Here is a 17,215-nt window from a genome sequence, read left to right as displayed (position 1 = left end):
ATCGTTGGGTGCTGGCTGCTGGTGAAGCACTTCAGTCTTCTTCAGGCTGATTTAAGGTCCAAAGAGTTTTGTGGCCTCTGCAAAACAGGATGTAATGTGCTGCATGGAACTCTCTGTGTGGGCAACAAGAGCGGCATCATCGGCAAACAATAACTCCCGAACAGATATCATCATCATCAAGATCGGCAGTGGCCTGACAGAGCATCATGCTGAAGAAGATGCTGAATAGAGTTGGCGCAAGTCCTGGTTCACCCCATTGGTAATGGGGAAGGGCTCCGTGAGGTTGTTGTTCAGTCTAACCTGACCAAGCTGGTTTTCATGGAGCTGGATGATCATGTTAAGGAACTTTGAGGGACTAGGCGTTCCATGATTTGCCAAAGTCCTTTCCTGCTCACAGTATCAAACGCCTTGGTCAGATCCACAAAAGTGACATAAAGTCCTTTGTTTTGTTCGCGACACTTTTCCTGGAGCTGGCGAAGAGCAAACACCATGTCAGTAGTTCCTCTGTTGAATCTAAAACCACATTGGCTTTCTGAGAGGTGTTTTTCTGCAATGGTGGTTACCAGTCTATTCAAGAGGATCCGTGCAAAAACTTTTCCAGCGATGGAGAGCAGGTTAATCCCCCTATAATTGGAGCAGTCAGACTTCTCCCCTTTGTTCTTTTACAAAGTGATAATAACTGCATCTCTTAGGTCTTGGGGAAGCTTGCCTTGACTCCAACAGCAAGAGAAGAGTTCGTGCAGTTTGATGTGCAGTGTCGGTCCTCCATGCATGCTTCCATATCAAAGCGGGTATGCCGTCAACTCCTCCCGCCTTTCCAGTCTTCATCTGCTCAATTGCTTTACAGTTCTCTTGCAGTGTATGAACCTCATCAAGCTCTGTTTTCATTGGCTGCTGGGGAATGCGGTTGAGCGCAGTGTCTTGTACTATGCGGTTGGCACTGAAGTTCTGAACACTAATACTTATTAAGGCCTTTGATGTTGTTAAACTGCACATTTCGCTATTTTCTGTCTCTCACCCTCCCCAACTGTGACTTGTGTCGTCTGTTGAATTAGGTGCATAAATGTATAGGTTGTTATGTTGTATTACAAGTCTCTCTTTTACAAAGATCCCCTTTACCCTTCTCCCCCTCTCACTGTTATATGTTGTTCTTGTTGTGTGGTTTTTTTTTTTTAATTTTTTAATTTTGTTTTTGTGTTTGTTTGGGTAATTTATAACAAAAATTGGGCTTTTTAATTCATCTGTAACTTTATTGCTTATTTTACCCTGCTATGCAATTGCCAAACTTTAGCAGTAGGCCTAACATGGACAAATTTAAATAAACTGAATAAACTCATCCCTCCTCTACTCGTCCTCCTCTCCTCTCCTCTCCTCTCCTCCCTCCTCTCCTCTCCCTCCTCTCCTCTCCTCTCCTCTCCTCTCCTCTCCTCTCCTCTCATCTCATCTCATCTCATCTCATCTCATCTCATCTCATCTCCTCTCCTCTCCTCCACCCGATCATCTCATCGTCTCATCATCCCCACTCTCTCATTTCCCCTACTTCGCAATTTGCAATCTTTAACATGTTTAACAGCCTGGTTAATGAATGACAAATAATATACATTTAAAATAGATTTGAGTCTGGCAATTTTGCCTGAAGCATCAGATTACCAATTCCAATGAAAGAAATCCAATTAGTTTCACTTCAACGCACTTCTTTGGTGTGTTGCCTATTACCACACACGGAAGTTTCAAGTCTATACATATTAAATCATATGAGGGTCACTCCATATGAAATCAAGGAGGCGCCCCACCTGACCCCCTCAGATTTGCTTTATACAGGGTGGGCCATTTTTCGATGGCTTATTTCTCAGAAATGAAAACACATATTGAAATAAGTTGAACATATTTTGTAAACCTCTATTGTCTGGACTGTCATTGCTGAAAAGGGCATTAACATCCATGGTCTAATTACAAAATGGCGACCATTTAAAGCAGAGAAGTCAAAAACCACTTTGCACACACGTAAGACTATAGACAATGATCATGCATATTAAGTTTTTAGGCTTAAGCAAGTTTTAAAAAAGTTTGATGACTCTATATGCATTTACTTGAGTGTCATTGCCGGGGTCATCGGACTCATGCGTGTATGAGTTGTTTACTGTTTGAAAATCATTCACCTGTGAAATTGACACAAAAGGCTGATTGGACATGCTCATTTACATAACAAATACACTAGTTTTGGAGGGAACTTCAAATTTAAAATGCCTTGCGTGCGTTCTTGTCATTCATGTTAGAGATACCCGTGTAAGTACTTTGAGGTGATTCTTGCTGTTCAAAATGCGGCAGTTTACAAAGGAGAAATATTGACAGAACTTTCATGCGTACTGTTATTTTTCTTCCTTTGTTCCTAATCCATTGTGGTGTGAACCAGCGACCACCATATATCGTGTGATCATCCGCTCCATTTGACTTACGTGTGTGCAAAGTGGTTTTTGACCCCCTTGCTTCAAATGGCCGCCATTTTGTAATTAGACCATGGATGTTAATGCCCTTTTCAGCAATGACAGTCCAGACATAGAGGTTTACAAATATGTGACTGGACGCGGCGAATCAGCCGTAAAGTCGGCCCCGGTCAATTTTGTTTTATTTCGTGTTTAGAAAATATATACCATAGGCTTTAAAATGGTATATCATTTGACTTCAAACGATATCCAAAAGCGGGGTTATGATTTGTTGAACTCTGCTCCCGACAAAATTGTATTTTTATCGGTTCTACGTGTGTCTCTTTTCTACATTTCTGGCAATAAATATCCAACAGTCATAATTGGCGGTCATTTCAAATCATCCCCAAGTCAACGAGGTTCAGAAATATCCTCTCATTGTTCATTGTTGATTATACATACCTAGACAAAATACAATGCTTTGTTATCTACCACTTGAACAGGATTTAGCCAAAGCAAACAAAGACAAGAACTATTCTATAGAAATAGGTAGAAGCTTATTATCCTCTTCAGCAGTAGTATTATTGATTGATTTAAACAGCGTTTGATAAGATACTTGTCGCAACGAATTGATACACCTATGAATACGACCTTCACATACATTTTACACTTTAACTCAGAATACAATTTGCCGAGTTTACGGCTGATTCGCCGCGCACACCGTCGACGTCCTATACGATAAATATAAATTTAATACTCCGTTGGTGAGCGACGGGCGAGTGGTAGTGAGCGACAGGCGAGTGGTATTTCACTGAACGCAAGAAAAGGAGTTCTATCTGATTGGCTAGCAATCGATCGCTTAGGTCGCTCAGTAGTCAACTACAAACTCATGCATTCAATTCGATTGAAATCGATTATTCTATTATTGACGAAGATAAAGAACGTGATAGTGTGTCAATAATGTACATTGTATTGCACCTGGTTTTACCAGCATTCCTTTATAAAATAATTTTCTCAAAGAGTTGAATATTGTCAAAATTTTTACCCAGGATTTCAAATTTTTTACCCGCAAATTGCAGTTAAACATATCCACAGCAAAATACCGGTCCTCACTAATTAGTACATTTAATTTCCACTTAGTACATTTAAACGAAACCTGTGATTTACGTGACAACAAATAAAATTTTCTTACAATAGAAATATCATTGGGATACTGATATGGTAGGCCGCAACCGCCACAACGTGGAGCTGCTACGCGTAGCTGACTTTTTGTTCCGTGGAGCCAAATTGACCAATCATGTTAGAGTTTTTCATTACTCGGAGGTAAAACTGACCAATCAAGTACGACTTACTCATTACGTGAAGCGAATTTAGTCATTAAGAATTTGCCAGACGAGCTTCACGTAGTTGCAAGATATCCTCGGTCACGATAGTTATGATTCAAAAAGTAATTTATGAAAAGTACGAACCGACTTATTATTAAGATGGACATGCACTCACAAGAAACTCATACAGTATTGTACACAACTATATAGCTAGGCAGAGTGGTGGTAAACCATGCACACAATTCTGCGATCTGCAGTGTATCGCCGGGAGCTGATTTGTACATCTTGCGCGGCGTGGCCTGCGGAATTCGACCTTCAGCAAACCAGTTCGGATTTACTTTATATACTAGTAGGCCTAGTAGGCCATACATACTGTAGTTACGGTACTGCCCGTTTTCCTATACACAATACTCAGTGCGCTCACCATTGACGCGTGACCTAGTGTATGTTAGAAGTATTATGCCATTGCCTATATGACGTCACTGTGTAAAAAATAACCAGTCAATATTTAAAGTATTCTCTGAAATTCTAGAAAATATAGTTTTGTAACATTTGCTAAATTTTTAGCTAATTTAGGTGTTTGGAAATATTGGTACTTTTGTGTTTTAGGAAGGATATGTAAACGACAGATAACAAAAAATATGAACAAATTATTTCTAAACCGTGTTAAGTCTGCAAACCATTATGCTTCTCATTTTCAAGAACGCTGGTTAACAATAAGCAGACTATTGTCTCATTTCGTAAACAAAAGCCCAGACAGTATTGTTACCTTGCGTTCGCTTTATAATCATTCACCCAACTGAAACTATAATACCAGCTCATTGTTCATTGCACAGGTAAAACAGACACAAGTGCAGTGTGTATTTAACCAGAGAAGATCTGATGTAACATAGTTGAGCTGTTTTCATTGAGTGTTATCTTGGTTTAATAGCTTTTAATGGGGTTTAAGTCCTTCAAAGGTCGTGGTGAATTCTACTGTAGACATGACTGCATCATGATTATTTTAAAGTCAACAACATTCAACAATATGATCACCGTGATAGTATGACAGTATCAGTACCGTGGGTGTCAGTGATCCTGGCCTGACACAGTAGACAAACAAACAAACACGCCACACACATGGCACATCATCACATGCATGCAAGGTAACATTGACTATACACTAATCAAACAATGGTATTGATCCTGTACAACTGTTTGTGGTTTATTTACATTCGATTCATTTAAAATCCACATAGTAAACATTAATTTTGGCAAGAGTTTTCTCTCTCTGGAACGATGATGCATCAACTGGCTCCGCGTAATGAAAAGATCTAACATGATTGGTCAATTTAGCTCCGCGAAGCGAAAAGTAAGCTACGCGTAGCAGCTCCACGTTGTGGCGGTTACGGCCAGCCATATACTGATCATGCGAAAATCGTAAAACATAGAATAGAAACAGTGTGGCCGGCTCTCAAAATCTCAAATTATATGCATAGCCTGAGTCGCACGGCCTATCTCTAACAAAATAGCTCAAAATCACCATGCGTAGTTGTTGAAAAACGTGAGGATTTATCGTACTACCACGGCAATTTTTAACACGAAGATATAGGGATGGTGACGGTGTGCCGCGTCCACTCACATATGTTCAACTTATTTCAATATGTGTTTTCATTTCTGAGAAAAGTTGCCCTTTAAATAAATTTCATCTTTGGGAGTCTGTGCCTTCTTTATAAAAAGAGAGGGAGGTCTGAAACTTTGTATACACACTAACTACATGCCCAATTTGTCAAAATATAAAAAAATTTCTGTAATTGCACGTTGTGTCACGGGGTCATTAAATATGCAAGAAAAAATGTAATGTTTTGTAAACTGGCAAGTTTAGCCCCCCTAAATTCACATTTTTTGTCAGATTAATTATTATTTGTTGTCACTGATCCTATATAGAGGATAAATACAATGCATATCCAAAATATTGAGGTCACAACTCATTTACATTTCGAACAGCGCCCTCACGAAGATGAAATTTATTGCAAATTCAACATTTTCAGGGGGCCCAAAGTCGATGTGGTCCACCTTCAAAATTGATAAAACATCACTTTTATATGACTATTAGTCTGTGCTAAGTCCCAGTAATTGTATAGGTTGACCTCATATAAAACGACAAGCCCAAATTTGACCATTTTCTTATGATTGCATGTGCTGCAAATGTGCCGAATTTGGAAGGCTTAAAAGTCAAATTGGCCCCAATATTAAAAATAAAATGGAAATAAAAGTAAATAGGGCCAATAACTACGCATCTAGTCATTTATTTTCAATATTGTGGCCATTTTGATTTTTAAACCTTCCGAATTCGGCACATTTGCAGTACATACAATCATAGGAAAATGGTCAAATTTGGGCTTGTCGTTTTATATGAAGTCAACCTATACAATTACTGGGACTTAGCAAAGTTGTAATTTAAGACTAGTAGTCATATAAAAGTGATGTTTTATCAATTTTGAAGGTAGACCACATCAACTTTGGGCCCCTGAAAATGGGATTGAGCAAAGTTGTAATTTATGACTAGTAGTCAAATAAAAGTGATGTTTTATAAATTTTGAAGGTTGACCACATCGACTTTGGGCCCCCTGAAAATGGTGAATTTGCATTAATTTTCATCTTCGCGAGGGCGCTGTTCAAAATGTTTAAAATCTGTATATATATTGAAAATGAAATGGAAATAAAAGTAAATAGGGCCAATAACTACTCATGTAATCATTTATTTTCAATATTGTGGCCAATTTGACTTTCAAGCCTTCCAAATTCGGCACATTTGCACTACATGCAATCATAAGAAAATGGTCACATTTGGGCTTGTCATTTTATATGAAGTCAACCTATACAATTACTGGGACTTAGCAAAGTTGTAATTTAAGACTATTAGTCATATAAAAGTGATGTTTTATCAATTTTGAAGGTGGACCACATCGACTTTAGGCCCCCTGAAAATGGTGAATTTGCAATAAATTTCATCTTCGTGAGGGCGCTGTTCGAAATGTAAATGAGTTGTGACCTCAATTTTTTTGATATGCATTGTATTTATCCTATATATAGCATCAGTGACAACAAAAAATAATTAATCTGACAAAAAATGTGAATTTAGGGGGGCTAAACTTACAAGTTTACAAAACATTACATTTTTTCTTGCATATTTAATGACCCCGTGACACAACGCGCAATTACAGAAATTTTTTATTTTTTATTTTTTGACAAATTCGGCGTGCAGTTAGTGTGTATACAAAGTTTCAGACCTCCCTCTCTTTTTATAAAGAAGGCACAGACTCCCAAAGATGAAATTTATTTAAAGGGCAACTTTTGGGTCCAAATTTAGACCACCCTACTCCAACTTTAAATGGCTGCCACAGAAAATCCGTAAGAGCTACAGACCTCAAATTTGCAGGTTTTTAATATTTTTACAGGTATAACATATGACTAAAATATAAAGCAAATCTGAGGGGGTCAGGTGGGGCGCATCCTTGATTTCATATGGAGTGACCCATGACCGATTTTTGCGCGATTGCACGAACAAGTATACGTAATTCTTGGCAACACTGATTAGTATATTTCTACGCTGGGCTATTTTCACGAGCTACTCCCGCCTATAGGCAGAAGTAAGTATACACCCAACGCAAGTCAATTGAAGCCACACAGTGTCGACACCTTGCATTATAAATATAAACTTAATACTCCGTTGTTGAGCGACGGGCGATTGGTATTTCACTGATCAAAGGGGCCCGTGCGTTCACATTGCCCCCAGGCCCGTAATGCGTCTCGGCGGCACTGCTAAAGGGTACAGGTACTGGCTGCTTGTTTTAATTGTGACATGATTGTCCTATAGATAGGATATACAGTGGTGAACATAACTGGTACCTTAATTATTTTGTGGTCTGTATTGCTAAGCGTCGGCTGTCGTTTAAAAGTAATTCTGACCTTTAAAGGTATTTCATACATAATTATTCAATTCCCTGGCACGTAAGATAACAGAGATGTGACAATGGAGGTAGAACTTTTTGAATGACCCTCGTATTAACAAGATGTATGACCTATATTATTCCTATAAGGAACAAAGTACTGACAGGTTTTTGATAAATTACTTGTCAAGTGTTTATTATTGTCATTCTGTGGTAGGATAGGGTCTTTGTCTATTAGTTTGCCAATAGAAAATTGAGGCCATAAAATTATAACACATATACATTGCATTTTGATCATCATAGTCAACAAAGTATGATACGGGACTTATTGAGCAACGGTCTAATCGTAAAAAGTTGAACGGAATAAATGTTCTTTAAAATTTTAAGATAATTTTTCTACACTGGCTACTGATTTAATGTCCTTCCTCAATCTGATCAATTTAATGTTCAGCAGTTAATATGAAGGCATCTTTGCACCGAATCGTAAGTTTGATTCTGATAGTGTTGGCTGCGACGATCTCAGACGGACAGGTTACAAGTAAGTACAAGATTTTAACTTTTAACCCTTCGTATCTCAAGTACACTGTAAATCCAAGTGTTTAGGGTTTCTAACACTTTTTAAACACTGCAAGGTGTTTAATTTTTCATATACACAGTAAAGGTATAGGGCACCTAAACACCTAAACACCAAAGTAAACACATAAACACAAAGAGTAAACACATGAAAGTATTTAGATTCTAAACATTCAATGTGTTCTCAAATTACAAATTCGTAACTTTACGTAGGGTCCTTGCAGAAAATACCTATTACTTACGAACGGTATCGATCTTAAGTCAGTTTAGTGGAATAGAACTTACGGTGCGTCGTAAGTTACGATTAATTTTGAGACTTACGAAGCTTCGTAAAGTAGCTTAAAGTTTGGTGAAATGAGCCCTACAGGTGTCCATTGCACGAAGCTTCGTTAGTCCCAAAATCAATCGCAACTTACGACACATCGTAAAATCCATTTCTCTCAAATGACTTACGATCGGCACTCTTCGTATTAACAGGGATTTAGCCTACTACAGGGAACCTTCGTAAAGTTACGTCTAGTCGCAACTTGCAAACGGTTACGTGAAATACGAAGGGTTGAAAGTTAAATGAAATGGACGTCACATAAGTGTTCAAACCTTATCGTTTTGCCCCATTGTATACACGATGCCCGGGACACGATGACTACTTTTTGCTGATGATAACATTGGTTCATTTTTTTGTTGTTGAAATGTCAGGTCTCTTCCAATGTGGCGGTGATATATGTATATACGGGACGTAGGGCCTACTTCTAGATGTAAACACAATACAATGCAAAAAGCAGTGGCGTAACTAGGGTTGGTAGCGCCCGGGGCAAGAAACAAAATTGGCGCCCCTACCCCCCGCGAATTTTTTAATACCTGAAAGAATTGCGCGCGGAGCGCGCGAAATTTTGGACAAATAAGGCCTACCACTAATTAATTTTGGTTACTAGAAGTTGAATATCGATCTTAAAATGTTCTTTGAATTGATTTTGTGTTGCATACTGCAGTTACTGTCCGTTTTCCTATACACAATATACAGTGCTCTCACCATTGACGCGTGACCCCTACAAATGATGGATGTTGGAAGAATGGGCACTTGACTAGTTAACATCACTGTGTGAAAAATAACCAGCCAATATTTAATTTATTCTCCAAAACTTCTAGCAAATATATTTCTCTAACATGACCTAAAATTACAGCTAGGTTAGATGTTCAGAAATGGTCGCACTTTTGTAAAATATGAGTGAGGGCAAGGCATAGCTAGCCAACTCCCCGTGTTAATTGAATGGAGATTTGACCGAAAATATTGGTATCGGACCGCTCACTTCTGAAGGATGCCACAAAAAAACGGTAAAAGCTACATTTTAATTATTCTCTGGCAAACCTTCATGATGAGTTTCTTATATAGTATGCCGAAATTGGGTACTGTAGGTGATTGACAAAGGGTCGCACTTTTCTGATAAATAAGTGACAGTGAACATGAAATATCAGCGCCCATAAACCCAAGTTAGTAGCTAGTTAGTGGAGGCCGTCACGGGACTGATTATTGATTATTGAAGTGCCTTATTAATAGATACGCACGATTTAGGGCAAGAAAAACAAAGCGGACACTTTTGGAGACATCATCATCATCATCATCATCATCATCATCATCATCGACATCATCATCATCATCATCACTTTCTACATTTTTTCTAAACAACATAGGGCCTACCGTTTTAATGAAATAAAACATCACGATTTTCATCACAAAACAAATATAATGCATAAGAAATCGTTTGTTTTAGAGCGTGATGATGAAATAAAACATCACGATTTTCATCCCGAAACAAAGTAATACATAAGAAATCAATTTTTCGTGAGTGATGAAATAAAACATCAAAATTGTCATCACGAAACAAAGTAATAGGCCTACGTGAGAAATCGTTTGTTTTAAAGCGTGATGAAATAAAACATCACGATTTTCATCACAAAACAAAGTAATAGGCCTACAAAAGAAATACATTTTTCGAGAGTGATTAAATAAAACATCACGATTTTCATCACGGAACAAAGTAATACATAAGACATCGTTTGTTTGATTGCAATCAACCGCGACAGTTCGTCTCACACACATAACAATGCACTGCGATCAAATAGGTTGATGACAACATTTGATTGAATGGACTGCACTGCGCCATGATTACGTGCACCGGTTCAAATTCTTTGTTTGGAGCCAATCAATAATTTCACGTACAGCCTCTATGCAAATTAGAGTTTACACACGCTGCAGCTGGGGTAATCGACCGAAGCTGGTTGCCGTTAGTGATCGAATGCATGAGCTTATTTTGCTTTACTGAATCGATTTACTGGATTAATTTCCTGTTAACTGGGTTTAATGCCACAAAGGTCGAATCGCCTTTGCCATGGACCATGACTGCATCATGGAAATGCGAAAATTTTGACTTTCATCCCTTGGAGGGGCGCAGAATTGATGCTGGTCCTGGCTGAATTGGTCAATTTGGCGCCCCCTAACGGTAGCGCCCGGGGCATGTTGCCCCCCCCCCCCTGCCCCCCCCTAGTTACGCCACTGGCAAAAAGTCCTCACTAACGTAACAATTTGATTTACACACTCTCATCTTGTTAGCGCTAATTTGATACCGTATTTTGTACAAAGGCTCTAAATGTACAAAGATTGATAACATTTGAAATTTGGTACATTTTCAAAAATTCAACAAAACGATCACGCAGCAATTGATGGTATGGCTAAGGTCGCTTGCCCGCGACGAGCCCCTGTCGACTATCCCAAGAGCTCGCACAAACCGCGGTATTATTCAATACAGAGATTGCGATTTCCAAACGTAGGCATCGGACGTACGTTGATCTATTCAAAACCACTCTCCTGTATCGAAGAGAAAAGTGAGGTCACGTATTTAGCCAGTTTTGAAGAATTTCCACGTGCGAAATAAACGTAGATACATCGTTGAAAATGCACAAAATTTGTCCATTTTACAATAATGTTCAAGACAGTCAATGATAATGAACATACGAAGGAAAGTCTAATTACTATTGTGATCCTTTTTTTTTGTTTTAAATCATTATAATAAAGGTACAGCGATGTGTTGAAAATCGACTAAATTTATACGCGATGTCCATACGCAGAGATTGCCCATTGAAATGTGTGTGATACTTTGCGTACAAAAAATGACATTGCGATTTCCCATTTTGGATTCCAACGTTGTATAAAACGCAGATGCTTCGTTGAAATATGCTGATTTTACCTCATGTCGAAGTTCATGCAACGCGCCCAATTTTCAGGACGAAAAGGTCTCATTTTGAAAGTAAAGTCATGATATATGGATGTAGTGATCTTTAATCTACCAAAATTTATGTTTTTGGGCAACTATAATATTTGGGGAGCACAAAAAAACCAATTAAGTTTAATCAGCATGTTAAGTCAAAATGTTAGTCAAAATCAAAAGCGGCCTGTTTGAATTAGGCACAGACTCAGTAGCATGCACTTACTGTTAATTTTTCAATCAGTATGCCCTACATCGACCTGGATTAGATTAGATCAAATATTATAGTCTTTATTCCAGCCGACTTGTTCTCCTTCGTGACGAATGAACACAATCCAGTTTGGAACCGAGACTAGCAATATTTAACACCGTATTAACGTACGTAAAAACGTACGTTGCACGTGCTGCGTTTGGAACATCGCAATCTCTGTAATTGTTCATTTGAAACGCATTATGGTTACAATGCTTTACTGCTGTACATGTGGGCATGGTTCGATCGATATCCCCTAGCGGTCGTTTTGGGCGAGGTCGTGGTTACGCTCTATATGCCTTAAATCATAATAATAATGCGCGGCAAGCCAATATAAACAGCGTAAAAAGTAATTCCCCACTTATGTTATGTTATAAATGTAAACATGCGCATGACAATTTGAATGATATGGTCATGTGCAGAAACCTGTTAGCTCCAATTTGATACCATATTTGCTACTAATAGCTCTAAATTGACAAAGAGTGACACCAGTTTATGGAATTGAGTTTATTTTGAAAATTTGCAAATAAAAAGGAGCACGCAGAGCTGCAGAGGTAAATGCTACGAATACGATGATGAAATTAAGCGGGTCCCAAACATTGCTTAATTTTTTACCAGTATTATTTTTGTTTTCAAAAATACAGATCCGCTATTCTTTTGTCAAGATCCGGAAGGCTCATCCTCGTCAGGTGGTATGTGTACATATTCCGAAGCTGCAGGCACGGTATTCATATATGTCAGAATAGTTCAAAGTACAGGCACGGATGATGAGTTCGATGCAGCAGGTAAATGTGACTGTACCCCCGGGGGGGGGTACTCAGTACAAATGACCATACGGGGACGTGCCGCAAACATGGGTAGCCTTCTGGTATATCAATGACCCCTTTTTCAAAGCCTATTTTGGTATATGAATGGGTCCTTTTTCAAAATGTTCTCAATTTTTTCGGAAAACAGCCCAATTTTTACTTAATCTAGCCAAAATTTACAAAAAAAACCCAAAATTTGGGAAAATTTGTAAAAACTAAGACAATTTTGGGTAAATTCGGCCGAAAATTTTGACTTTTGGTATATCAATGGGTCCAAATTTCTTGAAAAATTGGTATATTTATGGGTCTACTTCCAAATTCTCAGCGGCACGTCCCTACCAAAACCAAACTTGAGTACCCCCCGGGGACTGTACACGACGAATGAGCCATAAATGTCCTAAATTATATTCTGAGTTACAGTGAAAATGTGCATGAAGGTCGTATTCATAGGTACCTCAAGTTGGTGCCACGTGTATCTCATTTTGATAGCGCCAGTCAAACACCTTTTAAACCAATCAATAATCCTATTGTTGAAGAGGATAAGCTTCTACCTGTTTCTATAAAATTATTAAATAGCTCTTAAATAGCTTGATATAAAAATTAAAATTTAATGTAGTTGAAGCTTCATAATTATTCCCCTTCTTAGAAAATGTGTTTAATCTGTTATTATATAATTATATATATATACGCTCACCTGTAATGGGTTTGAGCACTTTTTAGTGAGTCACCTGAAAAATAATACTTGTTTTATATAGATTTATTGTCGAGTGACGGCACTGCTACTGTTGGCGCTGATTACGAAGCTGTATCAGAGGTGGTTCCAGTGCCAAACACAGCCTCTCAATACTATTACGCCCGAATACCAATAACGATTTTAGATGATGACGAAGATGATGATGACGAAACATTTACCATTACACTCTCCTATGCGAAACCTACACCGACAGTGCCCACGGTGGAAACTTGTGGCACTGCGTCTGCTTGCCAGCTTACTATCACCATCACTGACGACGACGACGGTAAAGATTTGTTTGTTAATTGATGCAATAAAATACCATTAATAGGTTGTTAATAATACCATTATTAGGTTGTTACTGTATCCGAAATTTCTCAACTAAAGTGATTGATATATTTGTAGGCTTAATTGTCTAGCTTAAATACACTTCTTTTGAGATAGAAAAGTATAATTGTGGGCAGGTTATCAATTTTTGAGGTTTTTACATATCTTGCATAAAAAGATACTTTGCTCCACAACGCCGTTTTCCCCAATGAAATCGGACATTCCTAAGCGAAGATATTGAGTTCGTAATTTATGGTACATGTATTATAAAATTGGAAATTGAGATATCGGCCTTTGAAAATATTATTGACAATGTTGATAGTAGAAATTACCTAGAGAAATGTCTCAAAAACACAAGATGCCAGTTATATTCCGGTCTGAAACTATCAGACAATATTTTAAACATTAATAACATCACAAATTCGCAAGAAACCCAAATTGTGAAAAAATCACCCCCGGGCAGATTTTTGGCTATTTCTCCATTTACGATCCTGCCCAAAAGTGTCTGATTTTGACATGACACGTCACAATTTTCCGCGCCTTAAGGGCTCGGATAGCGACGTTTTCACGTATGTATTGTGGGACCAGTGAGCACATCAGATGATATCGAATTGCATTTTGAAAACGACAAATGTCCTTCTGATATCTAATAATTTTGATTTTTTTTTTAAATTCGCGAAAAGACCTATAAGAACTTCTGGAGTTTCTTCTTCTTTCTGAATTCCCTACAGCTGCAGGAGGTGGTGGAGGACCCGGGGGTGGAGGACCGACGGTCAGACTGGAGGAGTCCAATTACCATGTTAATGAAGGGGGCGAGGTTACAATCAATATTGTGAGGGAAGACGATGGAGGAGGTACCGAAACTGTTGGTGGGTATTACATAATATCAATTAAACAATTAGGTATCTGGTATTATAGGCTATGATGGTAATAACAACAACAAAAAATCTCTTAATTCTGATGTATTATTTTGAAGGGTATGTCAAATTTATTCAAACGTGATAAAAATGGATATAATATTCTTACGTTTGCACGAAACAAAAAATGTGAAATTTTAAGTCGAGTTCAACCTTGTTGTGCCATGTTATTCGCTCATTCGGATTTGTTTGTTTCTAAGCTTAAGCTTCACTATTTTGAAAGGTTTTTTATTAGTATTCTGAAATAAGCATCTACAGACAGTGCAGTGCGTAATTCCCTAATGGGAAACTCCCCCTTCCCCATTTCATGAAGTATTTAATTCCCATGATGCATTTTATCAGAATTGGGGTAGTCTTACATCTAATAAGAAAAGTTAATCATTATTTCTATCTTTATTGAGGATGAACCTAGCAAATATCATGTTTATTTATTGTTACAATACTTGATGGTGGACCTTTTAGGAAAATTTAATTACATATGAAACATAAATTATGGTCCAGTGTGCAGTGACTATTTACTGTCATAAACATCTAAAAAAAGTAATTAACCCCCTTACATAATGGCCATTATTAAAAAACGGGCGATTGTATTACAAATCTGTAAAATGCGTTGGAAGCAGCATTTATTTCTGCACAATTTTGACACCTCATTTGTAGCAATCGACTAAATATTGACGTCACAGCGTATATTTAAATCAATGTAACCCAAGATTTGAAAGTTGCAGTAAATTCTATTGATTTGTATTCAGTATAATGGAAGGAAATCTGTATCTGAGTGTTTTGTATTGTTGTAAGTGCAACTTTTTATTGTTTTCTGGGCTATCGTATCAAATGAGGTGTAAAAATTGCAGAAATAAATTCTGCTTCGAAAGCATTTTACAGATTTGTAATAAAAAAAATTACAGCCTCGACCAAAAATACCTAATGTACCCTTAAACTAACGTGACTTAAGTCAGTGGTACCATTACGGACCCTGTTGAATTTCTACCAAAAGATACTCCATACCTATTTGTATTGCAACACAATACAATAGATTTATATACTGGCTACAAACAGACTAGACTGCATCTAACGGGTCATTGGATCAGTATGGTGAAAATAATAATAACAATTATTAACAAAAATAGTCTCATAAATCAAGTTCTATTGAGAGTATCTAACGGGTCATTGGATCAGTATGGTGAAAATAATAATGAACATTATTAACAAAAATAGCCTCATAAATCAAGTTCTATTGAGAGTATTGAAATTACTATTTTGTAAACCATTGTCTGAAAATGACAATGGTCTATAGATCTGAAATTTCAGATGCCTGTTTTATGGGCCCTATCCATTACAGACATTGAATTGACTGTAAAATATTTGAAATTGAAATAGAATACACAATACTTCAGTACAAGTTCATAGGGATGACATTGTTTTGACTTAACTCAGCTTAAGGTTGGTCTTAACCCTGGAATTATGGAAAATTTTGGGCCTCGTAACTGCTAATTTGTTGGTCTAAAGTATACATAATATTTAGAATGGCAAAGACTTGATAAACTCATCTGTGAGGTCAAAATCCCCCAAAACGGCTTTTTTGGCTCATTTCTTTTTCGTTCAGCGTAATAAAAAAATTATTATCTTCTCAGGAAACGTTTTTTCATTATTTTTTTAATTTTCACCAACTTTGAGAAATTTGCACCAAAAATGGTCAAAAAATGCTAAATTTTCAAAAAAATCATAAAAAAAGCCTGATTTTCAAATATTTTGGGTGAGAAGTTGGCCAAAATATAAAAAAACGGTCCCTAGATATTTTTATCTAGTTTTTAAAACTTAAAAATTATTTTTTTAATGGCCCAATAATGTTTTGTTATGTTGAACGAAAAAGAAGTGGGCCAAGAATCCGTTTTGGGCATTTTGGCCCAAATTTGACCTCACAGATGAATTTACCAAGTATTTGCCATTATGTATACTTTTATATACTTTAGACCAACAATTTTGCAGTTATGATGTCCAACGAAAGTTTCCATAATTCCTGGGTTAAGACAAACCTTAAGGGCGCCCATATAGTTGCCGTTTCTTATCTTATGTTGCACTAACAAGTCAAATCATAACTATATCTAAAGTGAGATACTGCCTTAACTTTTTTGTGCCAACTTACAGAATTTAAGTTGTTACAATATTAATTCAATAGTTCAGGGAACAACTACGTTTTTGCAACTCAACCAAATTAACCCAACTTAACATCTTTTGAATTTGTCAAAATTTGACCACTCCCTCCCCCCCGAAATGAATTTACCTTAATAAATTCGATCATTTCGTTTTTGTGTGTGCAAACATGAGGAATAAACAATGTTGGCTTAAATGTGTGTACTTCAAAATAAACCATTTATGTAACTTTTAAAATTTACTTTAGACAATTTGCGAATGCCATAATGCGTTTGGTATTTTTGTCTTTTGCAAAATGCTCGCACATTATTTATCGAGTAGTACCATAACACCATCGCAACAATCACTATGGACCACAATAGCCTCATCCCAATGGCATAGTTCAACAACCTCAATTAAACAATCATAGTGCAAAATTTGACCTCAAGTTGCAGAGTATGAGTTTTAGTACCCAAATTTTCAAAGGTCATTCAATGAATGTACAAATGTATTGGGGTTAAAGAACTTTGTCCTGATAG

This window comes from Amphiura filiformis, chromosome 7 (assembly GCF_039555335.1).
Source record: "Amphiura filiformis chromosome 7, Afil_fr2py, whole genome shotgun sequence".
Classification (NCBI taxonomy): Eukaryota; Metazoa; Echinodermata; class Ophiuroidea; order Amphilepidida; family Amphiuridae; genus Amphiura; species Amphiura filiformis.
This window is presented reverse-complemented; position numbering follows the sequence as displayed.